The sequence below is a fragment of the Vollenhovia emeryi genome, unplaced genomic scaffold (genome assembly GCF_000949405.1).
Source record: "Vollenhovia emeryi isolate VEMERY1.0 unplaced genomic scaffold, V.emery_V1.0 DF939165.1, whole genome shotgun sequence".
Taxonomy (NCBI): Eukaryota; Metazoa; Arthropoda; class Insecta; order Hymenoptera; family Formicidae; genus Vollenhovia; species Vollenhovia emeryi.
In genome coordinates this window covers 1,068,755-1,088,272 of record NW_011967201.1, presented here as the reverse complement: position 1 = coordinate 1,088,272, position 19,518 = coordinate 1,068,755, and the positions used below count along the sequence as shown (strand labels likewise).

The window sequence follows — 19,518 nt, the reverse complement described above, 5'->3', positions numbered from 1 at the left end:
TAATTAATTATTAAAAATCGTTGTCTTAGGCCGGCCTACCGCCCAATTCGAGCGCGTGGCAAGATGTGACCGCCCGGCGATCGATATTGCTATGCGCACATCTCGCCATGCGCTCGAATTGCGCGGTAGGCCGGCTTAAGACAACGATTTTTAATAATTAATTACTCGTTAACTATTACGAAAATTGCAAAATGGTACAGGACTTTTCCATTCATCTCGATCCGTTCTACCTTCTCAAAAATTTTGTCGGATATGGAAAGACTCACCCTGTAGATAGAATAGCTAATTGCGATTTTTAGATACGCGGGGTAAAATTCGTAAAAGATTAGAGTTGCGAACAATCCAAAGAATTCGAATACTAATTGTGGGCCCCAAGATGGGTTGCTAACTCTCTCTTTTTTCCCCAGAGTACATACAGCCTGAAACTTCAGTGATTTGTAAAGATGAGAGAAATGCTGATAAAAATGCAGGTCCGGGCATTAATGAATAAGACCGTACGTCGGATCCCCGTCGAATCAAACGTCCCGCGAACACGACGTGCCAAAGCATTCTCGCGGAAACTCGCGAAACTCGCGCGGCGATGCATGCCGCGAAATTCCACGCTCGTGCACAACGCGATAATGCAACGTATCATGAAATCGGTTACTCCGCTTGGGCGCCCGCACCTCGCTGTCGCCGTCATTGTTCCGCTCGCGCTCACGCGTTTCTCTATCCGCCTACAGGAGAGAGAGAACCTTGAGAGCCTACGTGCACCTCCGTGTGTCGTTAATATTTCAGGGTTATCGGACAGCACGACGTCGCGCCGCGCCGGCAGCATGCATTTTGCGCGAGCGACGCGTGTTTGCACCGCTCCGCAATGCCCCGCTCGGGAAAATCTCCGTCGTGTATCGTTGAACCGTAGTATAACTCCGTAGGTCCACTCCGTCAGTTGTTTCGTTTCGCGTCGATCTCTTTTGCGCATCCGACATTTTGTTGGTCCAGCCAAAGAGAGAAAAGTTGTATGTGCGGTAGTGTGGCTTTGATACACTACCACACATACGACTATAGTACGTACATACACATACGCCGTTGGACCTGAACCAAAGACATGGCGGAATACCACGTGGTCGGGACCGCAAAGATCAAAGGGGCCGACAGAGAGTGGACCTACTAGTTACACTATGGTTGATCCGTGACAACCCGACTGCAAGCACGGCGGGCTGGCGTCAGTCAGGTACTTTGCTGCGCCTGACACGGACGGCTCTCCAGGAAGGGAGACCGAGAGGCAAACTTTTAAATTTTCCTTCCGTGAGAGAAGATATTTTGCGCCGTAAGAATAATTCACGAAACAGTAATCTAATCGGCCTGTACGCGGAACTGTATTTGCATATTCGAGAAATGGATTTCAACTACAAAGCGCCCTCAATTCACAATCTCTCCATTTAATGGAGCACGTTCTTTGAATGGTAAAGTCGATCTTTTCTGCGAAACTTTAAAATTGTCAGTATAAACTATCTTAAGGGCGCAATTAGATTTAAAATTATATTTCTGCTGAAGCAAATTTCATTTGAGATAAACTGAAAGGGAGATTTTTTTGTTCTCCAACTCGTTCGGTCCACGTCCTTGAAACTTTGTTCGCCGATTTTGCGTCCGTAGCGGAAAGTTGCAAGGATATTTACTCTTAAAAATTTCAACCAGTGATGACGTCTCCTTAAATTTGTTTCCGATAAAAAGGAAACCCGATTCCGAGCTTACCAACAAATGCGTCATTTAGCACAGGGCAAAAATTTGCGTCTCGCGCATGATATCGATAAAATGATGAATTTTTACTATATTGAAATTCGATTGCAATCAAGATAACGAAATTTCGAAGCTAATTCAATTTATAGAATGAACTTTATTGCTTCGCTTGTATAAAGCTGGCGGAACGAGCGGTCGTCGTTCAGATATATCGAAATAATCCGGAGGGAGAACTGAGCGCGCGTGTAACAAAATGCTGAAATTGCGTGTCCGCGATTCGGACGCACGCGGATTCGCGGAAATACGAATTTTCAAGCGTAATCGAATCCCTCACTCCCCCCCCCCCCTCCCCCGCCCCGGCCACGCTGTGCATATGTCAAGCATGTGAATTTGTCCGCGCGACACCCCCCCGCCGTTGTCCTACGGAGACAGGGAGAAATCCCGCCGAGGGAGCCGGAGAAGTTGAAGACGTGTCGCGCGACACGGGGATACCGATGCTAAGCGTCAATAGACGGAATCATTTTATATGCCTCCCTCGCCCCCCCCCCTGCCCGCCTCCGCCGCCACGAACGAGCTTCTCGTCACTCCCTTGCAAATCGAAAACGTTCAATTCCTCGTGCTCCTCGACCCATCTTCGCTACTCTCGTGGGAACTTGGCGTACGAGTAGTATTGATCATTCCCAGGCTGCAGCCCCCTTCTTCCTTCCCCGCCTCCCCGGCCCCCGGCGTCCTCCGACCGTCATTCCGCGTCCTCCGACCTCCGATCTCTGACCTCCGACCTCTGTACCTAAATTTACCCCCTTCCCCTCCCCCCTACCCCACGGGCTGCATCGCGCCCCTCTGTCCTTGCCCCCCGGGCTTTCCGCGTTGCGATATTACATTCGATGCACTTTTTCAGTGGAAACCCGCGTCTCTCCGTGTCGCTGAGTCCGAGTTTCGAAAGGGGGACGTGTAACAAGATTTTTTAACGCACCAAACGGCATTTTACAGCGTCACTTGCGATGAAACAAGATTTTCCTTCTGCAGATTTCGACTTTGATTGAAATCAATTAAGCGAAATAAATAAATACTTATTGTAAAATTTGATAATGGCTATTTGTTACATCGAGTATCACAAAAATATCGTAAGAGTATTATTAGAACATAGATAAATTTATCCTCAAACACAGGGAACCAACGTGCATCACCGTAAGATTTCAGAGACGGAAAGTTTCCAGAGGGGTTAGCTGTCCTGTAATATTAATATCATAGCCTCCGTCGAGAGAATCGACTTTTTTTCGGGCGACCAGGTGGTACACAAAGTCCACTATGTACCAAATTTACACCTGTTGCCGATAATATCCCACAAAGAAACTGGGCATCCCCATCATGATTCCTGGACACGCCTGGCGGCGCGTGACACGGCTAGTCGCGGTTTAATATCGCGATCGGCGACGCATCATCGTGCTCGTCGTCGCGACAGTCCCGCGACTCCCGCACGACTCTTTACAGAATATTTACATCCAGGTAGAAAACAGAAACGTGCATGCGTATGCGCGCACGTAAGTGCGCGCGCACAATTATCCAGGTTCACGTCCTACTTACGATATCGAACTGCACGAGAGTTGGCCGGCCCGCAAAACGTTTCTGCCATTGACCGTTCACTCGCGATTACGAATTGCAATGCCCTGCTATATTACTCTACGTCGCTGTCCTAGATAATATTACTCACGTCTCGATAGCACAAATTATCTACAAATATCGTACACGGAGACAATTGTCTCTTAAAACTTACCCTGAAAATTATGTAATCGTCGGACAACATGGCATTTCGAAGAATTTTATAAGACTTTTTTAATTTAATTTCTATGGTAAATACAAAAACTTGCATAAAATTCTACCATAAAAAGTCTACACTAGTAAAATGTATAGTAGAATTTTAATGGAGTTTTTTTATTTACCATACATTTTACTAGTAAATGTATGGTAAAACTCTCACAAAATTCTCCGAAATGCTGGTCGTCCCACGATTACATGATTTTCAGGATATATTTTACGAAAAATTATGTAATCGTCGGATAACATGGCATTTCGAAGAACTTTATAAGAGTTTTTTAAATTTAATTTCTATGGTAAATACAAAAACTCTAATAAAATTCTACCATAAAGATTCTACACTAGTGAAATGTATAGTAGAATATTTATAGTAGAATTTTATGAGAGAGTTTCGTTATTACATAAAACTCATAAAATTCTCCGAAATGCCGTGTTTTCCCACGATTACATGTTTTCAGGATAAATTAAAAAAGATTATGTAATCGTCGGCTAACATGGCATTTCGAGGAACTTTATATTATTTTTTCAATTGTACTTGTATAGTAAATAAAAAACTCATAAAATTCTCCGGAATGCTACGCTGTCCCACGATTATATGATTTTCAGGATTAAGAAGAAATTCTCTCCCCGTGTAACGAATTCTTACTCTGAAATATTTTTGAGATTGCGAACATATGTGGACTACTTGAATTTATTAAATTCGATTACGCAGTGGTATTACACGAATGGTACTACAGAGAATTAAGAGTATTTGTTATCTGATGTCTAACATCTAACGATAAGTATTGTAAATTGATTGTAGTTAAGAAACAACAAGTCAAATCATTTCAAGATATGTAATGTCTGTTTCCTTCGGTGTGTATGTCATACTAATATTATACTAAAATTATAATCGTATTAGAGCCATTGTGGACAGTAAATTAAGCAAACGGCACAATGAACAAATTGAGAAATCGATTAGTCAGAATTATTATTTGCATTCTCTGCATTATTGTTATTCTCTCCCTTTCTAAATATTTTTCTCAAAACTATTTTATTGATTTCTTAAATTTAATACCCGTGTACCAGATTATCAACGTCGTTCGAGAAGAATTCCAGGAATTTTCAAGTCAATTCGCGATATCTCTCTTCCTGCAGCGCGTGAAAAACACCGTGATAAATTTTCCACGAATATATGCGAATGTTCGTGAGATTGATCGAATATTAAATGGAACTACGGGCAGGATTTCTCGGATACAGAAAGTAGAATTTTGCTATTTGTCGCTTCAGTTAACCGCTAAAAAGCACACCGTAGAAATTCCATGCATTTATTTGCATGTCTTTTGCGAATGTGGACCGACGTCTGTCAACGCGCGTTTCTTTTCCCAGTCATTATTTCACCGTTTATCCGCACGCTAGATGAAAAACGAGCAACGTAAAATTTATCATTCACTGCAGCGACGTTGAATATCACGCGTTGATTTATCGAAATGAAATTCGCATTATCGCATTCGCATCAAAAATTACTTTCCGCGACAGCGCACGAGAATGATATCATTTGTTATCGAGATGCAGGCAAAAAAACACGATACATCAGCTTAAAAAAGGAAAAGGACTATAAAATCTCAACGGCATCAATGAACTGAGAGAAATACAAAAGGGCGTTAAATCGCTCGTAAACTGCTCATCAATAACGAACGACAAAATTCTCACTCAACAAAGCTCAATTATAAACTGCGATTGTTTTTGAGTAAACGAATTAACGAACAAAATTTAAAAGCTACGACAAAAAGGTACGATACAACGTATGTGGCTGTGATACTATTAAAATATGCAAATGCAATAAATCATTTTTCGTATAATCGAATATGTCACGTAAGTAATTATTGTATACTTTTAATGGTGAAAGAAACCACGGAATTGGAAACTCTTTCAAAAATCTCTGCTGAACATCGTATATCCCGAACATATTTCCATAATTATGTAATATAAATTATATTATTACGAAAATATATATGTCTAAGATATACAGTGTTTCACCAGAGTTTTCTCTTTATTATTTCAGTTAGCAGTTAGCAATAATGTATAGATTGTCTCTTTTATTATTAATTCAAATATTTATTTTGCAGTTAAACGACAGAAAATATCATTAAATTTCCTTTCATGCTATTACATTATCACTTACTATCTCACCCAGTTTGCATCAACTAGAAATAATATTTTGTATAAAATTTAATTTATCTCGTGTAACAGGAAAATGGCGGGAATTTAATGACTGTAGCAACAAATAATAATTAGTGGTTTTTCCATTAATTGTTCACGCGTCTCTAGAATTTTTGGGCGAGGCACAATCGCATGTAATTTAGTTAATTACCGTTTCGCTGTATGCGACGTGCATGCGATATAATTGCGTTTAGCGCTCTTTAGCAACATGAAAGTTTAAATGCCGGTTTCATATTTCGCGATAGCCTTGAATTTTCATGGTTTTTGCTTAAACAACGATGTTTGCAAGTATTCGCAATATAGTCAAGTTCTCATTACGATAATGTAGCTTCTCATTTTCGTGGTTTCGTATAGTACGCTGGGAAACGCTCCAATTTATCGTCATTACTCTTGAATGAGCAAAAAAACTGGAATACTTTGTAAAATCAGAATTTATACTCGGTAAAACCCTCGAACCTCATTTCGAAAAAAAAATATCTTGTTGCATTGATAATTTCTGAGTCAAAATCAAGCGTAGATTTGAATAACAATAAAACACGTGTTTTTTCCTAGGAAGAAAATCACACGATTTTCTTTAAACTAGGCAGATCCGAAATATTCTATATAAACATTTCTGTCACTTATCATACCAGAGTAATAATACACTTGACTCTAAAGTTCTTCTTAGATTAATTAACAGACGCAATTATTTCACATGTGAGATTAGATCGCAACGCGCGCGCGCGCGCGGCAATTTATTTATAATTAACTAGACACGCAAATTGTTTCATCGAAATAATAGGCTGAGCAATTATCGTTACTTATAATATTAATACGCGATGCGAAGGGAGTCTTGTAGAAAATGCCACGTCTTGTGTATTCTACGCTTACATATCGTATTCTTCTTCTTCTTTTAAATCTGTAATTCTTTTTAATGTAACTTAGAATTTCGGCGAAATGTTGTAACAAGAAGTAATTTACTGCAGAAACGACCAATTTCGCGAAAACGTGTCTCGCAGATTTCAAACGTAACTGTACCTTCATGTTATACACGGATCACGAATTTCCCTCTTAAGAGTCCCTCGTGAAAACGTCAAACTAAAATCGTCTGTGCTGTACAAGCCGACTATTATTCCAGAGTGCATCGTACGAATGCAAATTTTGCGGATATGTCTTGCACGTTTATATTCTAAACATGGTATTTAACAATAACAATATATATCATTTAACAGATCTGAAATTTTTTCCAATTTGTACGAAATTACCCCGTCATAAAACTCGAGATACTCGAGCAACATATCTGCCGCGAGACAGGTAAATGCAGAATTATAGTTTTAAACACGTTTGCATTATCACGAGTGGCATTTCGTTAATTTTTATTATATATAACATAACTCTGAAATATGTAATAGACTGCACGGAAAAAACATGTAGCTGCCGTAACTAAAAACTGCACGTAGTAGCTAAATTTCAATTGTAAAATATGGACTATTTTGCTACAGTGCCTATTGTATTAGGTGCGACAGCGAACCGTTTGCTCTGTGGTTTAGAAATTTATAGTGATAGCAAAATATTTTTAGCAAACCACGATTAGCTACGGTAGGGAAAAATTTGTTTCAATGTATACGCTTTCGCACTAAAAAGAAATGTTCGCTACCATAGCTAATGATGGTTTGCTAAAAATATTTCGCTGCCATAACTATAAATTTCTAAACTACAGTAAACAGTTTGCTGTCACACCTAATACAATAGGCACAGTAGCAAAGTGTTTAGTTATCGCAGCTAAGTGTTAGCTGTCCATATTTTGCAACTGAAATTTAGTCGCCACATGCAGCTTTCAGCTACATTTTTCTTTCCGTGCGAGAAAGATACATCTTAGTTGCCCAAACTTATCACACCACTAACCGAAAACTAATCTCACATCGAGAAGACAACCACCGAAAAGACAGAAAGAGAAATTGTGAGCAATATGTAGTACTCAGATAGGTGAAAAAATGGTACCGTCTAAGGAGACAGCGAATCCTGTATGAGAATCTTGCAGGAGACAGATTTGACCCTTATCTAAAACATCATTCCCATCGAATAACAACTAGAACGAAAAGATACACATAACAGGGCAAGCGTGGTAGAGAGGAAAGAGTAGTTGAGAAGGAGAGACAGGAACGGACACCGTGCTCCTCACGAGACAACTCACTGACCACTCGGCGGAGGAGGTACGCGATCGGCTCGTCCGGCGGAAACGAGTTGCCGGTCGCCGACGACCGTAAGAACACACGGGGTCCACGGTCTCCCGCGATCGTCCTCGAGACGGGGTCGACGGGGCTGGCGCCGTCGGTGGTATTCGTGCTTGATACCCGCCATTTTTGAGGAAATCACAGAAATCGCCGGCGGACTCGGCGAACCCCGCGGCCGCGGACCGTCGCGAAAGCGCAGACCTGTCGACGTCGCGCGGTCCGTCGAACGTTTTCCCCGGCGTACGATCGGATCGCCGCGCGTCGCCGCGCCTCGCGTCGCGCTGCGACGCGCGAGCGAGCGAACGCGCGATTGCAGCGAGTCATTTTCCATTCATAAACGACAGCGGTTACCGTGGCGTTCTGCGAACTTACGTGCTCGTCGCTGAGCAAATGGCCTGTGACTGACACCCTCGAGCCACCACGCGCCCTCGCGCAGCCAATGCTGCGAATTCCAGGCGGTCGCGAGCGCGCAGGTCCATGCACCCGCACCCGCACCCTCGCCCTCGCCCGCACCTCGCACCCGCATACACGATAGCCTTTTCTTCCTTACTCCTGCCGATTTCTCCACTTCCCCTTCGACTTTACCCTTTCATTCCGCAAGATTGCTACCGAGAGCCCTACATTTTTATCTCGCGCTAAACTTTCGCTCGTGGCCTATTTCGATTACACCAAAACCCTGCTCCCTAATCTCGGCCTTTGGATTTATCCCTCGCGAAATCGTAAAAATTCATAATCAAATACGATACAATAAAGTCGACTCACGCGATACATTTATAAAGAAAAATTGTGCCTTCTACCTCCGAAGAATTATTCGTATCGCTCAGTACTTGCCTACATACGCAAGAATCGCTTCTTTTCTAAATTCCGCTTTTATCTCGGCGATTTATTTATTACTCGAGGATCTGTATTAGAAGGACAACTTCGCTATTTCAATATTCGTCTGTCGCTAGGCGTCTGTTCCTCTCAGTGAAATTTCCCCGAGTTACTTCGCCGTAAATCTCTTTCTTACTTCTATGCAGCTCGCTCGCATCGATGTAATGGAACGCCTCTCGCCGCACTCGATCTTTCTATCGCGTTTCGTAACATTCTTTCTTCATTAAGCTCCCTCTCCTTCATCTCCGTCCTTCCGGATTACGTTCCTCTCGTCCAGAGCTTCGCGAACGATCCTCCGTTTCAATTACACGTAGATTTAAGTAGATACGAAACTCCGTTCTCAGAGCAAGAATATATTTTGCCTCGGTATATAAATATAATACGTCGCATAAATAACGAACGCGTATAGAAGTGACGGATGCATTGAATGGAAACGCGAGGCGATTGTTCAAGAAAAATTGAAAACACCATCGACGACCGAGCGCTCGGGCACAATGCGCTTTGTATCGCGGCGGGGTAAAGTTCCGAGGAGCTGCTGCGCGAGCCCTTTGTGCGAATCTTTCATTGTTAAGTATCGGCAGGTGTCAAACGAGCTATCGCAGGCACATTACGTAATTTATACTTGCGAGAGTCCCTTCGCTTCGCCATTGTTCTCGCAATCGCCGTCTGAACGGCGGCGATGGACGGCGTTTCATCCCTCACCAAATTATTCTTGGGAGACAACCGCGCCGGCGACGCGGATGACGTCGCCCGATCGCTTCAGCGGCCGCGACAACTCGATAGTTGAGAAAACCCTCGCCGCGAGAAGAAACGTATCGCGCTCTTGACATTTCGCTTTGCATAGCCGCTTTGTCTCCTCGCGATGTGGACCACTCGTTATCGAGTTTTTCCCCCCTCCCTCCCCCCCTCATTCATTTCTCGCTTTGTGAAAGCGGCGTTGACGAACCGTAAAAGAGCCGTCGTCCGCTAAAATGGCTGAATAAAGTGAGTATCTCTTTTTCAACTTATTATAGCACTTTACTCCACCATCGATGTAACGAAGAATAAACACGTATGGTGTAGTCTGAGAATTTATCTATTTAAAATATAGGAAGCGTTGAATATATTTCATTCTTGTAGGTTGTCCTCGCTTGTTGTCTCTTGAAAGTCCTTTAGGCAAACTCGCGGTATAAATGCGATAAATAATTTTCTCGATGTATAACATTTTGTACTCTGAAGTCATTTAGGGACATGTTAAGGCCTGTGTCCACGATGCTAGAACTTGGTCCAAGCTCTGGTTCCGAGAAATGTGTAGCCAATCAACTTGCAGCTATTCTATAAAAGCTGCAAGTTGATTGGCTGCATTTCTCGAACATTTCTCGAAACTAGAACTTGAACCAAGTTCGTGGACGCAGACCTTAAGGAATTGCGATCACTAAGTTCACACGCTTGTATGATATATTTATAAGCTTTCAATTAGCCGTGCGTCAAAAATCAGGAGAACCTTATATTTGAGGGCAATTAAAGACTGCGTATATTTCGTGTGTCGCAATTAACTGCGATTGCAACAATTTTTATTATCACCTCGAATGGAAATCGTAGTTAACGCAGAGATTTCTCATCCTCGGCGAGAGAGTCGACTATTCCACTTAAATAGCGAAGTAGTATAATACCGCTATTAGACAGACGACGCCTGACTTTGCAGGCGGCTCGCTACTCGATCGGCTCTAGGTATACACGATTCGCGTTGTACCTGACGATCAATATTTACCAATAGATCGCGTTCGTTCTAAATCATGTAAATCGCAGCAACGAGAACAGCAACGACAACGACGACGACGGTAACGACAATAATGACGATGATAACGGATCAACAGATCAAGTAATGTGATATAACGAAATACACCTGCATAATTAAGCGCAACGGGTTAGCGCCCTAACGTTCGCTATCAACTGATGTACAGTAATTTTCTAGTAATTATTTCGTTGCTTTTCTTTCCGTACGGCAAGCGACGTTACAATAAGTGTTTATCTACGCCGATTGTAAATTAGCGGTAAACTCCCGTGCAATCTCGTCGAGTCGCCGCAAGTTGTTTAAAGGTCGAGGCCGCGATGTGTAACTTATGAAATGCAATTACTGATCCACAGTCCGACTCGTCGATACGTAATCAAGTCCGGCGGGATGCATAATGCACAATCGTGCCGGCGGGATCTAGCGAGCTTCAATGAATGGAGTTGTCATACCCACCTGGCGGTGCTTAACGAAAGGAAAGGGTTGCGCGGCATCGGGCATTGCCAGGGGTGCAGGAAGCGGCATCGGACACAAGTAGACAGGGAAGGGAGTGATCGCGGTCCTGAGTGCCGGCGCATGCTGTTGCGTGCGCGCAAGTAGTACGACAGTGGCACGGCACCGACGTGCATACCGGGTGGCGCGTACGCGTCGGTAAACCCGTTCGCGACTCGAGCGGATCGCGCGCGCGCGCGTTCTCGGCTGTACCGACTGGTAGCACCAGACCGGGGAGGAGAGCTTCTCAGCGTGTGGAACGACAGCACGGTGACGTCCGCGACGGAAGCTTTCAGGGGGGAGGAAAAAGCCGTAACTTACCGACGGTGTGCGAAAGCTTCGCGCGGTGCGACACACTTACCTACAAAAGAAAGAAGAGGCGCGCGTTAGAGAGGGTTAGTTCTGGTCTTTCTGGACACGCCATCGATTGCGGCGTGTAATTCAACGAGGCGATCAAAATTGTCCTTGCTTTACAAACGTGTCGGATTAGGAATGGTTTGCTACGATTAAGATCGTCTCTGGACTTTATTCTCTTTTTTTTTATGTGGAGTAAATAAGATTTTTTTTTACATAAAAAACAATGTATTTAAAGGATAAACGTATAAATAGAGATTAACATTGTTTTCATTTATAAACGGCAAACTTTAAAATTGTAAAAAACGCAAAATGCAAAAATGGGTCGTCAGAAAGCGTATAAACGGAGCCGATTGGAGCTACGAAAATGCAAGGATGCGTGTTTCAAGAATAATTAATAAAAATTCTTGTTTATAAGAGCTGGGAGTGAAACGTCGCTTTTAATTGCATCAGCTACTCAGAACTTATACATAAACGATGTGATATATTCCGTGATAAAAAAAATTAAAGTAATTTTTTTTTTAAATACGAGTTAGGATACATTAGATCTGCATGAAAAGAACATTAAATATCTCGTATGTACGACACGGCTCCATAGACATGTAGGTGAAAAAACATGCTGAAGTATAACTGGGAACTTTGATTATACACGAGTACTATCTTTAAGTTTCATGCATCCTAAAATATCGTTCATGCTATGCGCGATTGCTACCAACTACAGGCTAGACATAAGGTGTCGCATTCGAATTTTCTTTTTTTACCAAAGGTCACAATGGCAGAGAAACGTTTCTAACTTTAAAGTCTCTCCTCTTCAAATTATTCAGCTCAGTGTTCCTCAATGTTTCCTTATAATTAAAAATAAAATCAATGCCGCGTCTTCGCCATTTTCTTCTGGCGTCGGTAAAAAGGCGCGGGGGAAAAAAATGTGCCTTTACACCGCGACAGTTGAGTAACACTGATCTATAACTTCAAAGGTCGACCCTGGGCACTACCCACTTTTTTTCTATAGAACTCACTTAGCGCGAATGAGGCGATTATACTACACAGGCCGTTCTGCGTACACCGAGAGCTTTTAATTATACCTCTGCACATCCGCATTTAATATAGGCGGATATACATTAGGCTGATAAGATGCATTATCTACGTCGTCCTCGTCAAGGACGCGTTTCATGCGACCCTTCACAGGGCCCTGCTTCGTCAAACGTGTGTGTGTGTGTGTGTGTGTACAATATAAATGCATATAAATATGAAAAACATAGAAATCCTAGAAACACAAATTGCCTTTTACAAATAATGAACGCAAGCGGGTCCGAATCGCGTGAGATCCGGAGAACGATTAGGCTAGGAATAAAACTATATAGTCAGTAACAGCTCAACAACGAGATCTGCTCTAACGTCTCGATGGCTATGACCTATGCGCTAATAGGGCGGCGAGTTACGGCGCTCTAGCTCCAGAACTAATCTAGCGGCGCCTATGTATGTAAGCTGTATTTCCAAAACAAACGACCCAAACTTTTTCTTAACTTTAAAGTACCTGCACGGCCATCGGTCCGCGATGCGCCTGTATAATAAAAACACAAGAAATATAAGTTACACATGGGACCGAATAAGGTTCGAGACAAGATAAGCGATACCGTTGAATCGTCTATTATAAATTAATCAAATGCTACATGATCAACATTATTATTATTAGTATATTCTGTCCATTCTCTCCGATTATTATTAATTTATTCACAAACTTCGTTAAGGCGAGAGTCCATGTATTCGCCACAACAAATCTGACAATTTATTTATATCGTCGACACCACAATGTTAAATTAAAAGCGGAAATCGCACGGCTACATACAATTTTTAACGCGATAAAAATAGAGGTGAGACTCAAGGCATTCGATAGCGAGTCGCAAAGGTGCATGCTATATCGCGTCTGTGTAGGCCTAGCAACAGGTGGGCCGTTGTCCTTTAGGCCAGTCCGATACTTTATGTGTCTCCGTATATCATTCATGAGCAGGAAGGTATTTCAATCTGCCGTGATTGTCAGTACGAGCGATCATATAGCGATTCTCCCTCTACCCAAAGAGAATGCTCGATACTATCGGATACAGGTTATACGCTTGTATAATAATATCGCTGCGATAAATTCTAGCCGATAATTCGATTACCGAGAAAAGCGAACTGTGAATTTAACTAAAAAATTGTCAATTATTTTAATTGTTGTAGCACAAGCCAGTTTCGCAATGATACAATCAAATAAATTTATAAATCACTGGTTAGCTCCCATAAGTATCTTGATTACGGCACTTAAATATGCACAGAGCCACCGAATATTTTACGCCATTTACATTTGTAGAGATGCATTCAAGTGTCGAACGATATACGATACGGTCAAAATGGAAATATGCTTTGAAGTGAGCGAGCAGACCGCATGGGTAAAAAGGCGCAACTAGTCGGCTATTATCTTTGGCTAATGGTATCCTCTATCATTTTTCATGCCAATCGATTTAGCGATGTATGCAACAGTCCTCATTTGCTATCGCGATCGAAGCAGAGTCGTATTCCCGGTTTTAACTCGATTCAATATAGCATCGACGTATATACATTTCTTGCATCGGATCGTACGAACAATCACCGTCCATTATTAACAATATCGCATATTAACACTATGCGGCGACAATATCGCGTTATAGTCGTGCACTCCGCAGAGCGGAAATCTCTGTTGTATACCATAAATTACCATCGAAACTTGGCTGAACGAGTGCCAGCGTTGCTGCTTAACAAATGTGTCAGTCGCCCTTTTGTAACCTTTTCCATTTAAAGGTTGCCAAGATTTTATATCGCAGCGTGCTATAAATAATCACATTGTCGCTTTTCAAGTACCTTACCGATTAAAAGTGACGGGGGAAAAAAATGAGGTAAAAAAATATAATTTTAAACTACACCGTAATATTCGACGTGGAATGAGAGGTTGCGTACACGTGGGTCTCGTTGTCAGGCCAGGTCCCTCTTTACGAATTTGTTTTACAGCTACTAAAAAAAAAAGTCAAAGGCTAAAACAATAATAGTCGACGCAATTGCCGCTATCAATTCACGGTAACAAGAGATATCATGTCCAGATACACATAATTAATGAAACATGGACCTCCGTCAGCGGTAGATGCTCAAGTCTATTTCTCTCGTCGCGAAGGGACTGAGATCGTTAGAGACGACGCCGAAGGTCACGTCCCGGATTGCCACGTACCCATGAATCCTATCGTACAGCCCTACGGCTGCCTGGGAAACCGGAGGAAAATATATATATATACATATACATGTGTGCGTGCGCGCGCGCGTGTGTGTAATACAGTTAGGATTCTCGTCCTTCGCGCACGTCCTACCTGCTTTTTCCCGCTGTGACGACTGACAGTGTAACCGCCCACTAGTGAACGTTGAAAGAAAAAAATCGAGTATCGCACACCAACTGTGTTGTTGTCAATCGACATCAAAGTGATACGAGTAAAGATTTTCCATTTAAAATTTTGCTCCAGGGTCGAGCGAAGCCGAACAAAAAGCCCTGGTTACATTTTTATGAGAAATGCGCGATATGCAATTTCGGCAATCTCGCGTAAATGTCATGACGCGAATATTCATGGGTACAAACTTTATGACAGTAAACAAGATATACGCCCGGGTTTGGCGGAGTCTTATGAAAGTTAATTTGACTCATTATGAATTCATTTACTCGATGTTCTTACAAAAGTTGCGTGGCGTGATTAGAGAGTTTTTCCGTGAGAAAGTACATGTGGAGCGTAAGGTGTTAATCGTGCAAAACATTGTCTCTGTTTCTCACGTGCCGTCTTTTCATTCGCAAGGGATAATTTGTCCTCTCCGTGCGTTTAAACTTGATCTCTTTTTCAAGATTCGAAAAACAGTCACGAGAGTGTGACATTCGGAAACGGCATTTGAAAGTTTATCGCGATAAATATTGCCACATGCCTCAGTGGTCGAATTGGTGAGACGACCGCCTAGAGTGTGGGGAGGTCCAGGTTCAAACCCTGGCTGAGGTAATACTTTTCGTAATAAAATTTCCGCCAGATGGGCTATCCAATACGAGATAGCAGGTTTTCAACATGCAAATTCAATCGCAAAGTTTTTTTTCCCAACAATCACGCGATCTAACAATTTTCCACTAAACAAATTTCATCAAGGACAATAAACAGATGACGCCTATCAATTCTTTGACGAATAAAATCGATTTGTAGCAAAAGTGACAGCCATTCGCTAATAATTTCTCGTAACTGTTCATTAATCTGGAATCGAATTGGCTTACAGTGTGCACGTCGTTAAAATTGAAAGCGCGAATTCTTGAAATACTTTGCTTGCACCGCGTAATATTTTTTTTACAGGAGATTCAAGGCTCCAAATTCTTAAATCTAATTCTCTCGAAATGACGTCTATTGTTCGTACACCCTTTTCGGCGCGAGCGCAGCGAATTGAAAAACCGAGTGGGAGTGGCAAATTGAGCGGACTATCGACCGCGTCGTTCACGATTTTATCTTCTCCGAATCCAAGGGGGACGCGATAAATCCGCGAATCGACACCACGGGACGGGAAACCCGAGCTCACGGGCGTGCCGTCGGTTTTCTCACCTCTTGAGAAACGAACGTCTCGCGAGGCACGGAGGACAACGCCGACAACCTCCTCCGGACTCTGAACAAACCGTGCTATCAAAGCTCGCGCGCTCGAAATCCGAGAACGTTTAAACACAACGATCGGATTACGCGATCGTTCCAGGGCGATCGAGTCGTTCGAGTGTATCTTGGCTAGCGTCTCGGTTTTCGTCCGTCGATTGTCCGCGGTTCTCCCTCTCTCAACCGAATGAAAATTTATTCGACAGGCCGGCACTTCGCGGAATTAAGTCTCTCATGAAATTACAAACTTCACTCGCTAACTTCGATCGTTATTCGCGCGCGCTCGCGCCAGCGCGAACCTTGTGATAGACTCGCTCTCCTATCCGGAAGGAAACTCATAAATATTAATGTACCGGGCGATACGTCGCATCGATCTCCGTCCGCGCTTCACACAATCATGCTGTTGATTAAAATGAAATTCCGTAGGAATAGGTACCTTCCACACAGAGCGTGCTAGGTGTAGAAAATAGGTCAAAAGTATAGCAGCGGATCATCCGGCGTTATACAACATTGTTCGCTCCTTCCCGAGTATTTTCCCGACGAGTCTGAGAGCTTATCTCGGCGGATTTAAATCGATACGTGTAACGTTAACTTCCCTCCCACGCTACTTTGTGTTAATTGTCCCGCCATAGGAGATTACGGCATCAAAATTTAATAATAGCGATCGGTATCGCATCAGTTCCAGCAGCCTGCAAGTCTCTGGCTTATCTCTCGACATTCGTCCGGCGCGATCCAGGGGGAATCTCGCCCGTAATTTCAATCGCGTTTCAGCAACGAGGCAATTTCCCATCGAAAGTGCTCCACCGACGCCTCTCGAAATTCGCCTCTCGGTGAGGCGGCGGCGTCGGCGTCGGCGGCGTCGGCGTCGGCGGCGTCGGCGTCGGCGGCGGCAGTCGGCCATTGGCGGCTGAAAATACGGATGTGCAATGGAATATGTACTCACCCGGCGCATCACGCGAAGGGAGAACGAGGAGGTCTTCATTTTGGTGGTAATCCTGGCAGCTCGCTACGGGATGTGTATCGGGACGGCGTCCGGGCACGGCCTCCTCCGCCAGCGTCGCCGTCGCCGTCGTCGTCGTCGCCGCAGCCGCCGCGAGCGCAGTCCTCAGACGGAGCCGAAACCGTTCTCCCGCCGCTTGTCGCGGCGCGGGATCGTCGTCGATGGACCCCCGCGCGCGCGGTCCGTCCGTTTCTACGCGACCCGGATGTCAGCCGGAGTTACCAGCCCGGAACTGGCGAACTCTGCTTCCTCGCGGCTATCGCGATGGAGCGGGCAAAGTTGCGGGAGCGCGCGAGCGACGCGGAGAAAGAGAGAGCGAGCGAGAGAAAGAGAGAGACGGAGAGAGAAAGAGAGACAGAGAAAGAGAGAGAGAGAGAGAGAGAGATAGAGTGAGAAGGGTGGCTCTCAGGGATGGCTGGAAGCTACAACTACAGGTGGTCGCGCGTTGTTGACTAAATCTTCGCGCCGATCGTATCTGTCTGCCTCTCTCTCCCTTCCTCGCTCGCTCTTCCTCTACCCTTCCTTCTGCCCCTGCCACTGGCACCCTCCCCGTCGCCGCACCTATCCCCCCGGAGTCGATCTCAATCCCGCGCACACCCTCTTACACGTGCGAGCGAGCGCACGCGCGCTCCCACGCGATCTCTCCCTCCGATTTTCTTCCCTTCCGTTTCTTACCCTCCTACGTGCCGAGCGCGCCGAGAGTCTTGGGGGCAAACGGAAAATAACGGATCTCGATACCCGTAGGGCTCCTTGACCCTCCTCGGCAATTATTCGCGAAATCGCGCGTGTCTGCGATAACATAGTAGGAGGCGATGCCCGAGGATGCAACAGTCGGTGGAGGCTGATCAATAAGTTACTTTCGTTCATCGGCGTCCGAATCTCCCTCGCCAGTCGTATCGGTCGTGTCATCCCGATGCCGCCGTGTCCTAAGCCGCGGGGATCCAGGGCCGTTTAGGAAAAGGGCGGACCGAAACGAGGTGCACGGCTATGGGCTACGTTAGGGGAACCACCCGATGCTGCGCTCGCGCAAACTCACCCCGGCGCCATGCTACCCTGTCGAGGATTGCGCCCCTCGTTCAAGGCCACGAGACCTCATGGTAAAGCCGATGCGTCGATATTTCGTCCGTCGCTCGATGGGTGGAGACGTGGTCTACATTCGCGGAAATGCTTGCAAGCGGCTCATGTCACTCTACCACTCACCTTCCCGTGTTCGACACTCGACTCTGCCCTCAGTCGTCGATCGTGACAGCGCTGCTACGCGATTTATTTATTTATCTTCAACTGTTGAACCATTTTAGATGAATCCAATCGGATCACTTTTCCATTTACTGCTTGACGCGATTACTTTGGTAATTCATTTTGTTACTCGTTAGCTGTCGTTTATTAATTTTTACGAGGAAAAATAAATTACATGGACACCAATTTATCGTAGTTTTAATCGTGACTAAATCCGCGAATCCACAAACATTGCTGACGACAGTAATTAGAATTATGGTATAGTAATTGATAATTATCGGATTGATGAAAATCCTCGAATTAGCGCATTACTCGACAGAGATTAAATCTACCTTGCATTCCCAAACATTTTAATTCGTCTTGATTTACGTTCAGATTCGCGTTGGAATAATTTTTTCTTATACTTCACAGCAAAAACTGAAAGATCAAAAGCCACCCCTTTTACACTTACTCAATAATTATGCATTTTTACGAACGTTTTTTTTACTTAAACACCTAACGTGCATATAAAATGTAGCGACTTTACCTTTAAACGGAACCTCTTTCTCGCTTTGGTCCTCCCTGGCGGACCTTGACGAGGTGCATGTATTGAAGATATTACCCTAGTAGCACAGTACATTAGCTAAACATTGGCTAAATATTGGTCCAACGTTGGTTACATAATAAATGCATTGGCCAATATTGTCCAACATCAAGTCAATATTGGCCATGAAATAAATGTAAATATTGCACGATAATAATTACATACTATTAGATTTACATTGGAAGTGCATTGACCAATATTTAACAATGTAATAAGAATATTGGTCTAATATTGCATCAATATTGATACAATATTAGACCAATGTTGCTAAATAGACATATTGGCTAAATAAGAGGAGGCGTCCATCTTACGACGTTAGACCAATACTGGGAATACTAGATCCACATCATTTCCCAATATTGCGCCAATATTGCGCTACTAGGGTAGATGCGCGCGGGAGCATTTAATCCCGGTATAATCCTATGGAGCCGGGATCGCCCGCTGGAAGGAGTCACAGGTTTGATCGGTTAATAAACTGCAAGTTTATTTGCAATGTTATGTTACACGGATGGTATAACGGCGATAACGGAACAATATGTGTATATGTGTGCGCGTGTACAGCGCGTGCTTGCGCGCTCGCATTGTGTGTACGTCTC

At 43.9% G+C, this 19,518-nt stretch overlaps 1 protein-coding gene and 1 pseudogene across 2 annotated transcripts in view; both read right to left on the bottom strand.

Annotated features, from left to right (window-relative positions):
* LOC105564418 (neo-calmodulin-like) overlaps positions 1–8,337 on the bottom strand; it is a 45,816-nt gene extending 37,479 nt beyond the window's left edge. Inside the window, exon 1 of one of the 2 annotated variants that reach the window (XM_012016764.1) lies at positions 8,322–8,337. The gene's annotated coding sequence lies outside the window, so the exon portion shown is untranslated. The remainder of the gene's footprint in view (positions 1–8,321) is intronic. The other variant, XM_012016765.1, reaches the window with a different exon arrangement.
* LOC105564445 lies at positions 7,992–11,118 on the bottom strand (annotated as a pseudogene).
* Between the last annotated feature and the right edge of the window lie 8,400 nt (positions 11,119–19,518).